Source organism: Nuphar pumila, chromosome 17 (genome assembly GCF_984573655.1).
Source record: "Nuphar pumila chromosome 17, dmNupPumi1.hap1.1, whole genome shotgun sequence".
Lineage (NCBI taxonomy): Eukaryota > Viridiplantae > Streptophyta > Magnoliopsida > Nymphaeales > Nymphaeaceae > Nuphar > Nuphar pumila.
This window is the reverse complement of record NC_143265.1, coordinates 70118060-70134078: the sequence shown is the minus strand read 5'-3', so window position 1 is coordinate 70134078 and position 16019 is coordinate 70118060. Positions and strand designations below refer to the sequence as shown.

General features: G+C 37.4%; 1 pseudogene across 1 annotated transcript; it reads left to right on the top strand.

Annotated features, from left to right (window-relative positions):
• Nucleotides 1-8691: 8691 nt before the first annotated feature.
• On the top strand, nt 8692-10238 carry LOC149812149 (protein ELF4-LIKE 3 pseudogene; annotated as a pseudogene). Its single transcript, XR_016428488.1, has 2 exons — nt 8692-8827; nt 9601-10238. The product of XR_016428488.1 is annotated as a protein ELF4-LIKE 3 pseudogene (transcript).
• The last annotated feature ends 5781 nt before the right edge of the window (nt 10239-16019 follow it).

Genomic DNA, 16019 nt, shown 5'->3' with positions numbered 1-16019 from the left:
AGTAAGATAAACATTAAATAATTTAAGTTAAATGAAATACTCATTCTTGAATAATCGTGAACTGTTGATATGACTTTCGTAAAACTTGTATAATGTACAACTTATGCTAATGTGAATAAATGTATCTTTAGTTCAGTTATCTTTTGCACTGTATCATGAATTAGAAAGCATAATCTTTTTCTTAGAATGATATAAATTTCTATGCTAGATATATCTGCAGTTGTTGCACATATTTGTACACAGGACATTAAGCACCACATATAAATATAATGCTTCTTACGCAGACAGGGGAGTCTGACCCTTCTGCTTTAAATCTTTTTCAGGAAGCAACTAAATCAGAGCATCGTGGGCGTCACGTATGAAAGTAGTTAAGAGATCTCAGTTTTTCAGTGTTTTCTGTTTGAACTCTGATTAGTAGATTTGCATTTTTGTTATAAGATGTAATTAATGACATTAATGCTTTAATTAATAAATGGTATGCTTTTAGTACTTCTCTGTTTTACCCTGTAATGCGCCCGACTTATGTTTTTTCTTACTTTCGCTATTTCAAAAAAAAAAAAATTCTCCAAAATTTTTACTATAAAAAGTTGGGACGTTACATATGTCATGTCCATACTAAGATTAAGAGTTATGTAACTGATCCAAATAACATTTTTATTTATTAAAATATGGTTTGTGGAGGTCACAATAGTCGAGCACTCAGTGGTAGCCAGTAGTCTCAGCCTTCGTCTTCACGTAATGCTTCAATAGATATATCATTTAAATAATTTTATACTTGATTAGTTTAAATATACATTGTGTGAATTTCTATCTCATTGTTCTGTAGATGATGTTTTGCCGGCACATGACCCACCTACACCAGCTACTCATACACATCATAAGATAACGCCGGATGCAGGGTCTTCTTAATCTGACACACGATGACTCATTCAAATAGTGTATATCGATAGTCGCCTGTAAGTATTTTATTTTCACTTGTCCAATACTTATCTTATAAATAATGCATATCGATAGTCAATTGTTAATGTGTATCAATACATGTGCGGTGCGAGGTTCGAGCCACAAGAAGTAATATGAGAAATTAAGAAGTCACTAGTTTAGCATCTTCCAAGACCGGTAACTCAATGAAAAAAGTACCTGAAGGAGGTGTTGGAAAGATTATGGTCTTCATTCATGGGATACAATCATTTATCATAGCTAATGTGTTTCATATTTAATTTTTTGTTATAGTCATATGTACTCACTTTCTGAAATTATTTGTAGGCTTTGAATCGCTTCGCGAATGTGAAGGAGGAGCAAGACACGAGGCAGGTGTGACAAAAGATGACTGTCAGTCGATTTGCTGACATGTTGCACAATATGAAGACTGCAGCAATAAAAACATTTGGTGGGATAAATGATCCACTGCAGTAGAAGAGTCATGACCCTTCTACTATCATGACAGATTATTGGCATGCAATGTGCGACAAGTGGGCGAGCCATAAATTTCAAAATCGCTCAGCAAAGGCTGCAAAAAACTAAGCGAAAATGTCTAATGCTCATCTACACACAGGTGAATCTAGGACTTTTGGGAGTCACCAGAAGAAAATAGTAACTCATCAATATATATTGGTAAATTTATAAGTATTTCTGCTTACTTTTTAATTATTTTTTTTATCATTTAACCTTGCAGAAAACCGAAAAAGAGGCATTGTGCCTTACAAGGATGTTTTTTGTTGAACACATAGACGCAAGAGCATTGGAGAGTTTTTATCATAGAAGGTAAGAGTGACAACTGTATGCATTTATTGTATTAATAAACATTATAATATACAAGTTACCATAAATTACATGATTATAAACATTGTAATTCTTAATTATTAATTCATACTGTAATCATTACTTTGTAGGAGCCATACGAGCAACAGATGGTAGAGCAATATGGCGATGACTCCACTCAGCATCCGCCTTTTGATCCTGCAGCATGGGTGACTGCAACCAGTGAACCCAAAAAGGCTCATGTGTTCAGGTTTGAGAATAACATGAACACCACACCAGTTGTTGCCTTTTGCAGCTAGGGCTCTCAGAGTTCTCCCACCAGCATCAACTCTCACCGCCTGATTGACCCTGTTGTTTCTTGGGATGGTGTCCACCAACTTTTTCAAGATACAATGTGTGACTTTTTATATGAAGTCATTTCTAACCTTGTCCATAATGAGTCATGCAACTTTTTTTAGACAGAAGAACTTCGTCTGCATTCAACATGAGCTCTGGTGCCCGTCAGGTATAAAGTTTCATGTCGTTAGATTTCAAGCAGGTATATGCATGATTGAATACATATATGCATGATTGAATCACTATGAATTTTTATTGATGGCATTAAAACACATGTTTGCATGATTGAATCACTATGAAAGTTTTTTGACAACCTTAGAACACATATAAGCATGATTTCGTCACTATGAAAGTTATTTGACTGCTTTATCACACATATATGCATGATTAAATCACTATGAAAGTTTTTTGACAACCTTAGAACACATATAAGCATGATTTCATCACTATGAAAGTTATTTGACTGCCTTATAACACATATATGCATGATTGAATCACTATGAAAGTTTTTTGACAACCTTAGAACACATATATGCATGATTTCATCACTATGAATTTTTTTTGACTGCTTTATAATACATATATGCATGATTGAATTACTATGAAAGTTTTTTGACAACCTTAAAACACATATAAGCATGATTTGATCACTATAATTTTTTTTGACTGCCTTATAACACATATATGCATGATTGAATCACTATGAAAGTTTTTTGACGACCTTATAACACATATAAGCATGATTTCATCACTATGAATGTTATTTGACTTTCTTATAACACATATATGCATGATTGTGATACATAACACATTTATTTGACAGCCTTATAAACCATATATGCATGCTTGAATCACTATGACATTTTTTTAACAACCTTACAACACATATCTGCATGATTGAATCACTATAATTTTTTTTTGTCAGCCTTAAAACACATATCTGAATTTTGTTAATGTCTTTCACTTTATTGCTAGTTTATGCTTCATTCAGCCATGTTACTTTGATTGCCTTAGATTATGTGCATTGCATATAATTTATTTCATTATATTTTGTTTATCAATACTAACATTTTGATTCTCTTATAGGATGCTGAAGATGATCAGCGTAGAGGAGCTGATGGAGGAATGAATGAAAGGAAAGATCGAGACAATAAAGAGGATGATGCTTCAAATCTTGGCGATGATTAGATTCATGTGTTGAATTTGTTTCACGTACTTGTTGTTTCAAACGAAACTCTTTGTATATGTTCACTTATAACTAATTAGAACTTGACGAGGATTATAGTGGGTTGTTAAATTTGCTTCACTTATAACTTATGTTAAATTTGTTTCACCGGCATTGTATATGTATTTTTTATGTGTAGTTTGTTTTTTATACACAGGTTATATAAATTTTATAACAATTTTTTTTTTTGATATTTATATTTCAAATAATTTTTTTTTTTAAAAAAAAAAAAAATTTGCGACAGACAATATCTGTCACTAATATTCGTTGCCAATTTAGTGACGGATTAGGGACAAATATTTATCTATCTTAAAAACTGAATCAACCAATGTTTTGCGACGGAATGTAATCCGTCGCGAATCTGTCGATAAATTGGTGACAAAATTTAGCGACAGATGCATATCCGTCTATAAATTGGTGACGAAATTTAGCGACGAATACATATCCGTCGTTAAATTTTAGCAATGAAATATCGATGGATATGTATCTGTCGGAAAACCAAATCAGTCTTTATTTAGCGACGGATTAGCGATGGATCATGACATTTGCTAATCCATTGTGAATTAATGACAGATCAATTATGCCGTTAATTAGCGATCAGAAAATTGCCATGGATTCTATCCATCGCTAAATGGATTGGCGATGGATTATCGTCGGATAGAGTTTGTAGCTAATCCGCAGAATTCTTGTAGTGTGAGTTGCTGATAAACGAGCTGAACGAGCCGAGCTTGATGTATTCAAGCTTGGCCAATTCTTGTGGCGAGCCAACCGTGTTCAAGCTCATAATGAGCTCAAGTTAAATAAGCCGAGCTGGGTTGTTTATAGAAAAAAATACATTGATTTAGAGCTAGAAGAAATAGGATTACAACCAAGGGGTCTTGGCTTATTTGGTAGCACCATGTGTTAGGACATTGCAAGTTCAAAACCCAATGGTATGTTGTGCAACCCGTGGGGGTCTGCCTAACCCCTGCTTGCCTATATAAAAAAAAAGAATATAAGATTACAAGAAAATGCATGTAAAATATATTGTTTAAATACCTAATGATCTTATATGAGTTGACCAAGCCGAGTACCTATTGTTCATATTTAGCTTGCCGGCACTATTTTATGAGTTTGAATGAGCTCTTTATAAGGCAAACATGATATGAGCCACGAGCGGCTTGGCTTGTTTTCCAGCCCTAGTTGCATGGTTCTCTCTCTCTCTCTCTCTCTCTCTCTCTCTCTCTCTCTCTCTCTCTCTCTCTCTCTACGCTTGTGAACGGATGGGGCTTGACCTGATCCCAACCCCAAGTGAGCCTTATAGGACTTGGTTTTGAAACCAACGAAGGACTGATAGGTGGGCCGGGTAGGATTCGTAAGACATGGCTCCAATTTGATTTGTGAATTTTGCAACAAGGGTCCAGCCCAAGTTCCAATGAAGATCCACAAATTTTCAATGCGAAAAATACAAAAACAGTAATATAGATTTTCAGGTTTGATATATGTCATCAATATCCGAACCTAGATCTGGTGTTAGTACCTCAAAGTTAGACCAGATCCGGACTCGCCCAAGTTTTGTGCAGGTCCACCCTATTGGCAGGCCTAGTTAGAACTGTCAATGGGTCAGGTATCCGATCCATGAGGGTGCACCTGAACCCTCCCAAATAACAAGTTGTCAGATTCGTGTTTGGGTTTGGATTTTTCCGGGTCAAGAAAATAAAATCTCAAATCCAGATTCTTAGTGTCAGGAGCTTACTTTTAGTAAAAATACATGTAAAACACTGATGAAATCTGACATCTGGCAAAAAAGACAGGACAAGTCTTATTGGGCAAAAATGATAACCCGAACCCACCCACATATTACTCGGGCCTGGTTCGAATCGACCCGAATAATATGTGGAAATTCTTGTTTGGGTCAGGACAGGTTCTCAATTCAAACCCGACCCATTAACAGCTCTCTCTCTCTCTCTCTCAACCGAATTCCCAGTGGGTCCGGTATCATGTACTCTTGGGATCCATGATCCACAGTGCCTAAAGCTGCACAACTTGCGTTTTGAAATATCTAGCAAATTTTTTGGACTGACCATTGTCTACCGGTGGAAGCCTTGCCTTCATGGAGAGAGAAAAAGCGTTTGACCATAGAACCAAAGAATGTAAAAATCATGTATGTAAAGAGGCCTAGTCGACCCCCTGATAGGTCGTGAATGCGCTCCCAAGCAAAGAAAAGAGTGTCAAGGACAAATTTAGTTTTCCATCAAAACCGAATTCATATGCAAGGCCCAAATAGCGGATAAGCTCAATAAGGGGTTGTGCTACAACTGCGATGAGAAGTGGACTCCTAAGCACAAGTGTAAAATCCTTAAGTTGTAGCCAGTGTGCAAAAGCAAGGATGAGAGCGAAGACGAACAACTAAATACCATGGGCGAAACAGACGAGGAAATAGAACAAAGACATGAAATCTCTTACCATGCTCCTGTTGGTGTATTTGCTCGGAATTTCATGTGGGCGAAGGATTATATGCATCAGCAACAAGTGGAAGTGCTTGTCAATACCGGATTGACCCAAAACTTTTATGAGAGAAGATTTAGTACCAATCCTTGGATGTGATGTGAAAGAGCAACCCTTTTTTATATGATGGTTGGGGATGACAACCCCCTCAAATGAATTAGTGTGTGTGTGCGCCGAAGTGAATTTGGATATCTAAGAATCCAAATTGACGGTGAATCTATTTATGATGCCCATGAAAGGCACCGACATGGTGCTTGAGATGAGTAAACTCTGATCCTTAGGAAGATAAAATGATAACGTATTCAAACAAATATTTTTTACATAAAAGGAGTCATAAGGGCTTAAAGTTAGTAGAAACGATAAAAAGGTTCTTCTTCATGATCCTGATCTAGAGTATAACTCCCATCCACTGATTGGTTGGTCTATGAGTGGATCTGATTAGTGTATGAGTGGATGCTAGCACTTCTTCTTGAACCTTACAAATATAATATTATTTGTTCATATCATTTAATTATTTATTTTTCTTGGATTGAAATCTTTTTTATTTTTATTTTTAAACACACCTCTTTTTGAAGGTCTACATCCAGTATGAATCACTCTTAATGTTGTATCTCTTGCATTTCCTGTTGTAATATGAGCAACAAATTGGGTACCCTTTCTTTTGCCCTTAAATCAACATGTACCTACTAAGGAGCAAGAAATGACCCGACCTTGTGGGTTTGTAACAATAATAATAGTATTATTGAAACTTGCTTGAACAAATATTGGTGTTCAATCCCCACTCTTGCATGAACTAATACAACTATTTGTATGTGAACCAATTCTTGGTATCCGTTTTGTCATATTTTATTTATCATCTCATAAATATGAGTAAGAGATATACAAATATATCCATTTCATGCCAAAACAAATCTTTATTTATTTGTTATGCACATTAGGTCTCTTAGCAAGGTAAGTTCTTTTTAGTAAATATTATTCTTATCTGTATTTGTGTTTAGGATTGGAACAAATTGTTATAATTCGTTCTTGCCTATGGATCAATTGTCATTTTTCATAAATCTTATTATCAGAGGCTCTTATTTTCATATTTGTTGTTCTTTAATTCCAAATCCACTTTTTGAAAGAAAAAAAAAGTCTCTTTAATGTTAAGTTAGTGTTTGAGCCTCAGAAATTAATCCCCATGAAAGTTGAAATAACTAATTGTTTGAATCTTTATTGTGAAGTCCAAATTATGTGTCCCTCTGTTGAATCATAACGGCATGAGCTTGGAGAACAACTGCAGGATTTTAACTTCTTGAGAGTGTCTCTACAACTGGGCATTGTTTGTCCTGGGTGCCACTACCTAAACTGAGGATCTTTCTTAAATATCCAAAAGAAAGGTGTTGATCTTTTGAGTACTTCTTGAAGCTTTGCAGTTACAGATAAGGGTGGCAAAACCTGTCACGACCCGCCAACCCGCCTCTTAGGCGGGTTCGGGTTTGGAAAAAACAAACCCGTTTAATAAACGGGTCGACCCACCTAACCCGTTTATTAAACGGGTCGGGTTCGTGTTAGGGGTATGCCAACCCGCCAACCCGGCTGACCCGTTTAATAAACGGGTTAGGCGGGCGAGTCAACCCGCCAACCAGTCTGCCAACCCGCCAACCCGACCCGTCAACCCGCCAACCTGACCCGCAAAGCTGAGAACCTGTTTACCCGACCCAACCCATTTATTAAATGGGTTGGCGGGTCGTGTCGGGTTACCCATTTATTAAATGGCCGGGTTTGTGTTTGCCACAGCCGACCCGTTTAATAAACGGGTCGGGTTCGGGTTGAGGTATGCTGACCCCTAGTTACACACAAATTGCGAATTGGATCAAATGGAAATAATGTTTGCTTGAATGAATTCGAGCCACGGGCAATGGATACATGGTACTGGTATGGTTACCTGACGGATTAAAAAAGGTACATTTTTATTTGAAACACATATTGAAATGATTCCAAAAAATATTGATAGGAGTTTATAGTATCCATTGATACGGTTTTCAAGAGTTTCTCAAAAGTTGATACGAAATATATATTTTTATAAATATACTTATAAATTAAAATAGTTAAATATAATATGTAAAATAAATATTATTGTATAATAATTCTTTATAAAATATAATATTTATTACTCTTAATAAAAGTTAATGTCTTTATAAAATAAAATTATTTTTTTACGCAAAAATGCTAATAGAAACGAACTTATACTTATTTATAACATAATAAAAACATAGCACGTTTTATGTAAGATGACGTGTTTTTTCAAGTAACTGAGAATAATTTCTTAAACATTTGATACATCGGTTTATGGTTTCATAGACGAGTTTCATATCTGTATTTGGTACTGTTACACTCGAAGGTGTATCCAGTACAACCACCGAGGTGGTATTCCATGTGGTAAGCGGAGTCTTGTGTCAAGCTGAAGGCTCAGGATCGAATCCCAATGGGGCTGTTGTTGTTCTGGTAGGAGTCCGCCTAACCCCTGCTTGCCTTTTCGAAAGAAAAAGGTGCATCCAGTACCAATGCAGCTATGACCGTGAGAATCGTAGTCATTGATCACCACCAAAGGGCTTGGGTTAGGAGTGTGGTTTATTACAAACACGAGGGTATGTTGGTAGAATATATGAAGATGTAAAAAATGGATAAACACAATTAAGCAAACAAAGATTAGAGATAAAACAGGGAAGAAGAAATATATAATATAAAAAGGGGGTGGGGGTGAGGTTTGGGGGCAAATAAGGAAGGGGGCTCGGACCATGCCAGTCAAAATCTACTTATTCTCTTTCTCTCTCTCTCTCTAGCTTTGTGGCATTGCGGATGATTGAGTGGGTTTGTACTTTTCTCCGGCGATTTTGATTGAGAATCGCTAATCTTTTCATGGGCTGGTGACCTCCCTTCTTCTCCTACTTCTCCTCGTCCCCTTCGCCGGCCATTTTCCGCACCCTCTTTTTCGAGAAGAGAAGATTTCCACGAAGAAAAGTATTCCATGTTTCATAGGTACGTTGGGAAGAAAGAAATCTCTCTTCCTTTTCCTTTCTCCCTTCGTTTTTTTTTTCTTCTGATTTGGCCCTTCTCTCTCTAGAAAACTCATGAATTATTGGAGTTTGTGACTTGGGTATTCAAGTTAATGATGGAAAATGGTCTCGGTTTGTTGGGTTTTCAATGATTTTTTTCTTTGTGATCGGCGGTTTAGGTAGAGAGTTGGAAAGAGAGGGTTCAGTTTATCCTTTTGTTTTCAGTTTTTACATCTCCTACATCATCCATCCATGTTTTTTTCGATTTCTTTTTGGTTTTCTAATTGTGTATAGAATTGAGAGCATATAATTTTTAGCCTCTCTCTCTCTCATTTCCACCCCATCTTTTTCTCTGCTTTTTCCTGTTCAGGAAAATCTCTGCTAGTATTCTCGTACGGTTCAATATTTTTGCTGCCATTTTTGTCATGCTTTTTGTTCCTCACAAATAAAACTATTTTTGGCCTTTTTCTTTTTACTTGTTTCCATTTTACAATACCCATCTTTATTTTGTGTGCATTTGTACGATTTTCTCTGTCAGTAATCAGATTTTCTTCCTTCATAGTATCATAAGAGAACAAAACATTCTTCTGCCCTTCTCTAGAAATAAGATCCCTCTCCTCTGCTCCCAACTAAGAACCCCTGCCCCATTAAAACCATTACAAAGTAGAATTCTCATTCCTTGATCGTTAATTTGAGCTATAAACTCTTTACAACTAGTTATGAATGAAATTTTCTTATGTTTTTTGATATTTGCAGGCCTCTTATTGAGTGAATTTTCGGGGATAGAATGGAAGGAGATACATATCCAGCCCCTGGTAATGCTACCCAATTGGATGGCAAGGTCTTTCAAACCTTTCAAACGAACTTTCTTCAGGTTCAGAACATCCTGGACCACAACAGGTTACTGATCAACGAGATCAACCAGAACCACGAGTCAAGAATCCCTGATAATTTGAGCAGGAACGTGGGCTTGATTAGAGAGTTGAACAACAATATCCGGAGAGTCGTTGATCTCTATGCCGACCTTTCGAGTTCGTTCAGTAGATCAATGGAGGCTTCTTCAGAACGCGACTCGGCCGGAACAGTGAAATCAGATGGAAAGCCTGGTCAGAAGAGAGTTAGACCAGTGTGAAGCTCTCCCCTGAAGATCATGTGATTCTTTTAGAGACCGAAAGAATGTTACATAGGGATTCAACTACCTCCTTGGGCAGCTAACACTTGATTTTGTGAAACTATGTACCATTTGAACTTGGTAGTGTGCTATAGCATTCTGTGCCTCTCATGTTGCTGTGTCTTGTTGTTCTGTCATCTAAAGGAAAAGGACACACAAAATAATGAGAGAGCTCTTCCAGTGGAACTGAATGAAATGAGAATCCTTTAGTCTCTGTACCAAATGCTTTCTTGTATGTTGCTTTCTTCCATCAGTGAATCTTGTGTTGGAATCATCCTTACCACAGTGGTTTTTTCTATTTCCTTTGGTTTATAAAGTTGTGTAAAGTTAAAACACATCATCAGTTACTTGAGCTTCCCACCTTTTCTTTGACACACAAAGGATGGCATCCGATTTGGGTCTTTTTGACTTCTATCCATGAATGCTACAGCATTTGTTCTCATAGCCTTAGTTGAGCTAATGACTCGTATCCCTGCTTTCCTTTTTACCCTATCACTATGGGTGAATTTTGTTTGAGAAACATACTTTCCTATTTCTTACACGGAATTTTTTCTCTGGGTTACGATTCATGCTCATGCCAGTGACCTTTGTAAATGCAACTTGAGATAAGAAATGATTTGCCTTTTGACCACCACTGTTCTCTTTCTAGCCGCTGCTTTCTCTGGAAAGACCTGATGCAAATGTTTGAGCAGGGAGAGAGGCAATTGAAAAAGTCGGAGAAACTCATACTAGCAGTAGGATTGCAGAGGGTGACAGGGAGAGCCATAAACAGTGTGACCCAACAGCAAGGCAAGGGACCCAACACAAAAGAAAGATAGATGTGGATCAAGCTTATCCTCTACTTATGTCTCCTTCATCTTTTCATTCAATTATTTTATTGGTTTTATATATATCTTGTTCCTCCCGACTGTACACTTTAGGAACCAGTTTCCTTGTTGATATTGCTACTCTTGTCTTCACATTATTTGTCAAGTTGCATCTTGGTGGACCGAATATTCATCCCTGGAAACAAAGCTGACGCTTTTCAGAAGAAGGTGCATCAGTTTTATCTTTGAACTCAAAATTGCATGTGTTCTTGAGGAACACAGATCCACTAATGGGAATGACAAACCCTTATAAAAGCAGATTCGTTCACCTTCTTAAAAGTTAAAAGTACCCAACGGCCTTGCCCTTATCTATTCAGATGAAACTTGATAGATCGAAAATGAGAGAAAATGATGAGCTAGACAAAAAGATGCCTTTTGATTAAACTGCTTTTAGGTAGTGAATTTTGTTACCTAAAGTTTTGGCAGCAGTGTGTGTTCTGTTCACATGTAACTTGCTAGGTTGAAGCGAGAGCAAATAACCAGCTAGCTAGACACAGACGATTTTTAATTATAAAATGACTTATCCGCCCGTCAGCTACTTTTAAGGAGGGGACATGTGTCTGTTTGTGGAGGGAGATGGAAGGTGATCTGACTAATGGATCCTTGTTCCTTCATATGTGAGAGAAAAGACAGAGAGAGATATTAAAAAAGTTTTTTTTATCATAGACCAAGGAAAAAGCTTCACCGACTGCATATTGACAGGCATATGATTGGTAAAATAATTGAGGTTCCCTTGCTCATTGACGAGTTACACTCAACTTTGACCCTGCAGCAAAAGCCACTTTTTGTGAGTTTCGAACCATGGTCATCCTATGTTGGGTGAAAGAATCACAGTCACCTAGCCATCATGGTGGAGCCCTTGTGGGCATGAGAGAGAGAGAGAGAGAGAGAGAGAGATTGATTGCCACAAAAGTATCCCATAGAATGGACAGAGAGTCTATCAACATCGTATGATTAACAATCGGCCCAAAGAAGAAGTGGGCAAATATGAAAATGACAAAACTAATCTATTTCCTATGTGTGGAAATTGTTTCTGTGTGTTCACATTAACCAGCCGGTTATTAAAGATTAAAATGAGAAAAAGGACAGTTGCAGATATAGCCAGCACAAAACAATGCATTCTGATGTGATTTCGATGGGGATCATTTTGGAAGAAAGATACTGCAAATGTGAGCTGTCGTGCTTCGTTGAAACCGAGATGCAGAGATCTCTTGGGAAGCGACGACGAGGGTTGCCATGTTTACTTCATCCTTGCCAGCACCAAACAACGGAATCGTAGGCGAGAAATGCTGTTAGGAACATCTGTGACTCAATATTTTAGAATCTTTGTCACAACTGTCGCCTTCAATATTATAAAAGTAAAAACAAAAGGCAAAGAAACGAAGCATCTGATCATTAGTTTAAGTTTACTTTCTTTTCTTGAGTTGAGAGTAATAAAATAAAGGGCTTCAAAGGACAAAAAGATGCCCCAAAGAGGTTTGTCTTAGTGGGATGGGGCCTAGGCGTGCTGTCTAAGTTCAAATCTCATGGGTGTTACCCCTTTCACAAGCCAAAGCCTAGTGACTTTATGGGGGAGCAAGGAGTAAGCCATGAAATTTTACACTGACAGGACAACGGCCATAAGTACGGCAGACAGAACCAGTGTGGTTAGGTCTATGATCATGTGGGCGATTTCGCCGTGTAAATATAAAAAAGATAAAAAAATGAAATAAGTATTGTCCAGGGCTGACAAACGAGCTAAGCTTGGGTTGTTCGAGTTCGGCTCGGGAATCCATCATGAGCTCAGCCGAGTCCCACATCATTAAGAGCCCAGCTTTATGAGGCGAGCACAAACTGGTTTCTTTTCTTAAAAAAAGCTTTGTTTTCTGAGTGTCCTTAATATCTGATTTTCTATATATATATATATATATATACATATATATATATATATATATATATATATATTTATATTTACATTTATATATAGAAGATAATATATGCATAAGATATAAGGAAAATTCTATTTTGGGGAAAAGCTTTTCTGCCTAATTCTAAACTTAGGCCTTGTTTTTCTGACATTCCAAATATGTCCACCTTTTTCTAAAAACAGTCCAATGGAGACCTCAAGTCAACAACCATCATATTAAAAAAAAATTGTTTTTTTTTCTTATATTGTCCTTTCAAAATTTAAAAATATGTATTCAGCCTCATAAAAAGGAAAAGGTAAACTAATTAATGATGAAGGATATTATTGTAATTTGACTTATGATTAAAATAATAATAAATGTAAGTCCATGTTTGGCAATTTTCTGAAAAATGTGGCCAATATCTGAAATTTTGAAACGTGAAGCCCATTTTTTTAGATTAGGGACAAGATTTGCCACCTAAATAAAAAGTTCTCTTATATATATATATATATATATATATATATAGTCACTAGAGTTTGAAAACTGAAAATATGAGAACTATAATATAAAACACAATTTTTATGGATTTTTTTTTTCTTTTCTCTTAAATCTAACCTTGCAGATGTCATTTACAAGTTTGGTTTTATACGCAGCAGCTCTTGAATCATCAGGTTAAACTGAGTTTTTTAAGGCTTTAAAATCAATTGTTTATAATCTTCATAAATATTTAAGTATTCAAAAATTGCATTTTTCATAAAAAATGCATGATCCAACTGTTAATTCCTAACAAATTTACCGTGAACACATCTACATGGTTGAATTTGCAAAAAAACATGCATGGAAAATGCTCATATTTCAAGTTCTCATATATATATATATATATATATATATATATATATATATATATATATATATATATATATATATAGGGTTCATATTTAGCGTGTTTGAAAGCACCAAATTATATAAAACTATTGAACTACAAATCATAGGTTCAAGCTTTATCAACTCAATTTGACCACGTGGATGTCTTAAGGAAGGTTTGTTTGCTAAGGATCAAGCTTTCAATCATGTTATTTTCATCCAAAATTATGATTTTTCGAGTCAAGAAAGTTTAGTGCATTATAAACCATTCATTTTCAAGTCCTTTAAAAAGTCGGTTTATGTGTCACAATCATATGATTCAAAAGTCATTTGCCACTAAACAAACATTGTAGATCACGCCCATAAGATTTAATTTAAAAAAAAAACTAAAGCTTATGATTTTCAGCTCAATAGTTTCATATAATTTGTCGCCTTCAAAGCTTTGAAGCCCTTAACGTGCCAAACTTTTCCTATTTATACTCAGCTTGGATACCTAAACAAGTGGCTCCTAGTCCTAGCTCACTTCATTCAGCCCAATTTTCAAGCCCAACCTAGACCGACCAAGCAGCCAGCGGCTCGTTTTTTTTCTCAGCCCTAGTCATGCCACACCCACTGAGCTCATTCATTTAAATATATGAGGGGCGCGAACAGCATAAGAGATGAGAGCAGGGATCAACAACTACTTTACATAAGACAGAATCTACTTTTTCGCTCTGCATGATGAATAACAAATGCTTTGTTTATTTCCCTGTTCTTTAAGACCGTCCCTTTAAAAGTTTTGTCCATTCATTTAGTTTATTCATTTACACTTGCTACAACGTGACTAGAGGACAGCTCTCTAAAACCCCTCTGCTTTTCCTTCAGTGGAGTACTCTCCTCCCTAGGGATGGCAGTGGACCCGGACGGTGGTGGGGGACAAGGTCTCCACCCCAGCCCTGTTTCAAAATCCAAACCTCCATCCCCCACACGGGGATGAATTTTAACCTCCACCCCCGCCTCCATCCCCGTTTCATGTCATCCATCCCCGGTCCAAACGGGAGCGAGTCGGTGTTGCGCCCCATTTTCCCTTGGTCTATAGACATCCCTTAAAGGATTGGGGATGGGACGGGACGGAGCAAGGCAGGGTGGGGGAAATTGTAAGTCCATCCCTGTTTCATGCCCTTCATCCTCAGTCCAAACGGGGCGAGGCGGGGCGGGGCCCATTGTGCCCCCGGTCCACTGCCATCCCTACTCCCCCCCCTCCTTCTCTATATTCCCCAAAGGCGTGTGATACGGTGTTGTACTAGAATGCAGAGGGTTGACCGTAACTTTTTTCCCATGAAAATAGGGAAAACTACCCTCAGGATCAAAGACCTAATCATGCTGGTTAAGTCTGCCATACTTATGATCACTTTCCCGATGGTGTAAACCCTGTGGCGCACCCCTTGCTCTCAAGGAGTTGCTTGGCTTCGGCTGAGCAAGGGTTTTATCCCCTGCCCTCAGGGTTCAACACACATGAAAATGAAACCCTGACCACCTATATAGTGGCCAAAGCCCCTCCCCTGCACCAAACTGAGAATGACCATTGACTTGAAAAGGTAATAAGAATTAGCCTTTGATCCATTGTCTCGTGAGTAAGCCCAGATTGGGAGAAACTCATTGAGTTTTCATGGCTTTGTGCGAGAGCCATGAATGGGAGGTATGTTGGCGTTTCCTCAACACTCTCTGCTGTTTGCAGGCAGCGCTTTGAAGTTTTTCCAATGCCTGCTATTGTTTCAAAGCAGTGAATTGAAATTTTTCTGGCACCTTTGTTGTTTGAGAGCATTAGTGTTGCCAAAACACTGTTAGACGATCGATTTGTTGTTTGACACCCAACACCACATTTCAACACCATTGACATGAGTATGTTTTGGGCTACTCTATCATCAATACCACATTTTGGCAAAACCATAGTTTGGCAACTCATGAAAACTATATGTTTTCATCTCAAGGCTCCCCAACAGGGGATGATAGGCTATGAAATACTTTGACTACCTTAGTGATGCTCTCTTGATTTTTCAGAGAGAATGCTGGGACTAGGTGACCCCTACCAATACATTAATTGATTAATCAGTAAAAGGAAATGCGTAGGCATCCTTGTAGTGTAGGCAATAGCATAGGAAGTCAGGGACAAGGAAAAAAAAAGAGCAGGTGGAGGTGGTGGTGGTGGTGGTGATGTCTGTCTTGCTAAGCTAGTGGTCATCTGAAACTAATCAAAGTTGAAGTCTTTACTGGTTATATAGCACACAACTAGCTTTTCTGTCCATAGCAAGGTTGCTGGGGAGGGAAACGAAAACGAGAAACGTGTTGGAAAACGGAAACAGAAAACGAGACTTTCTAAAGTTCATGTGAAATGGGAAGGATATATAT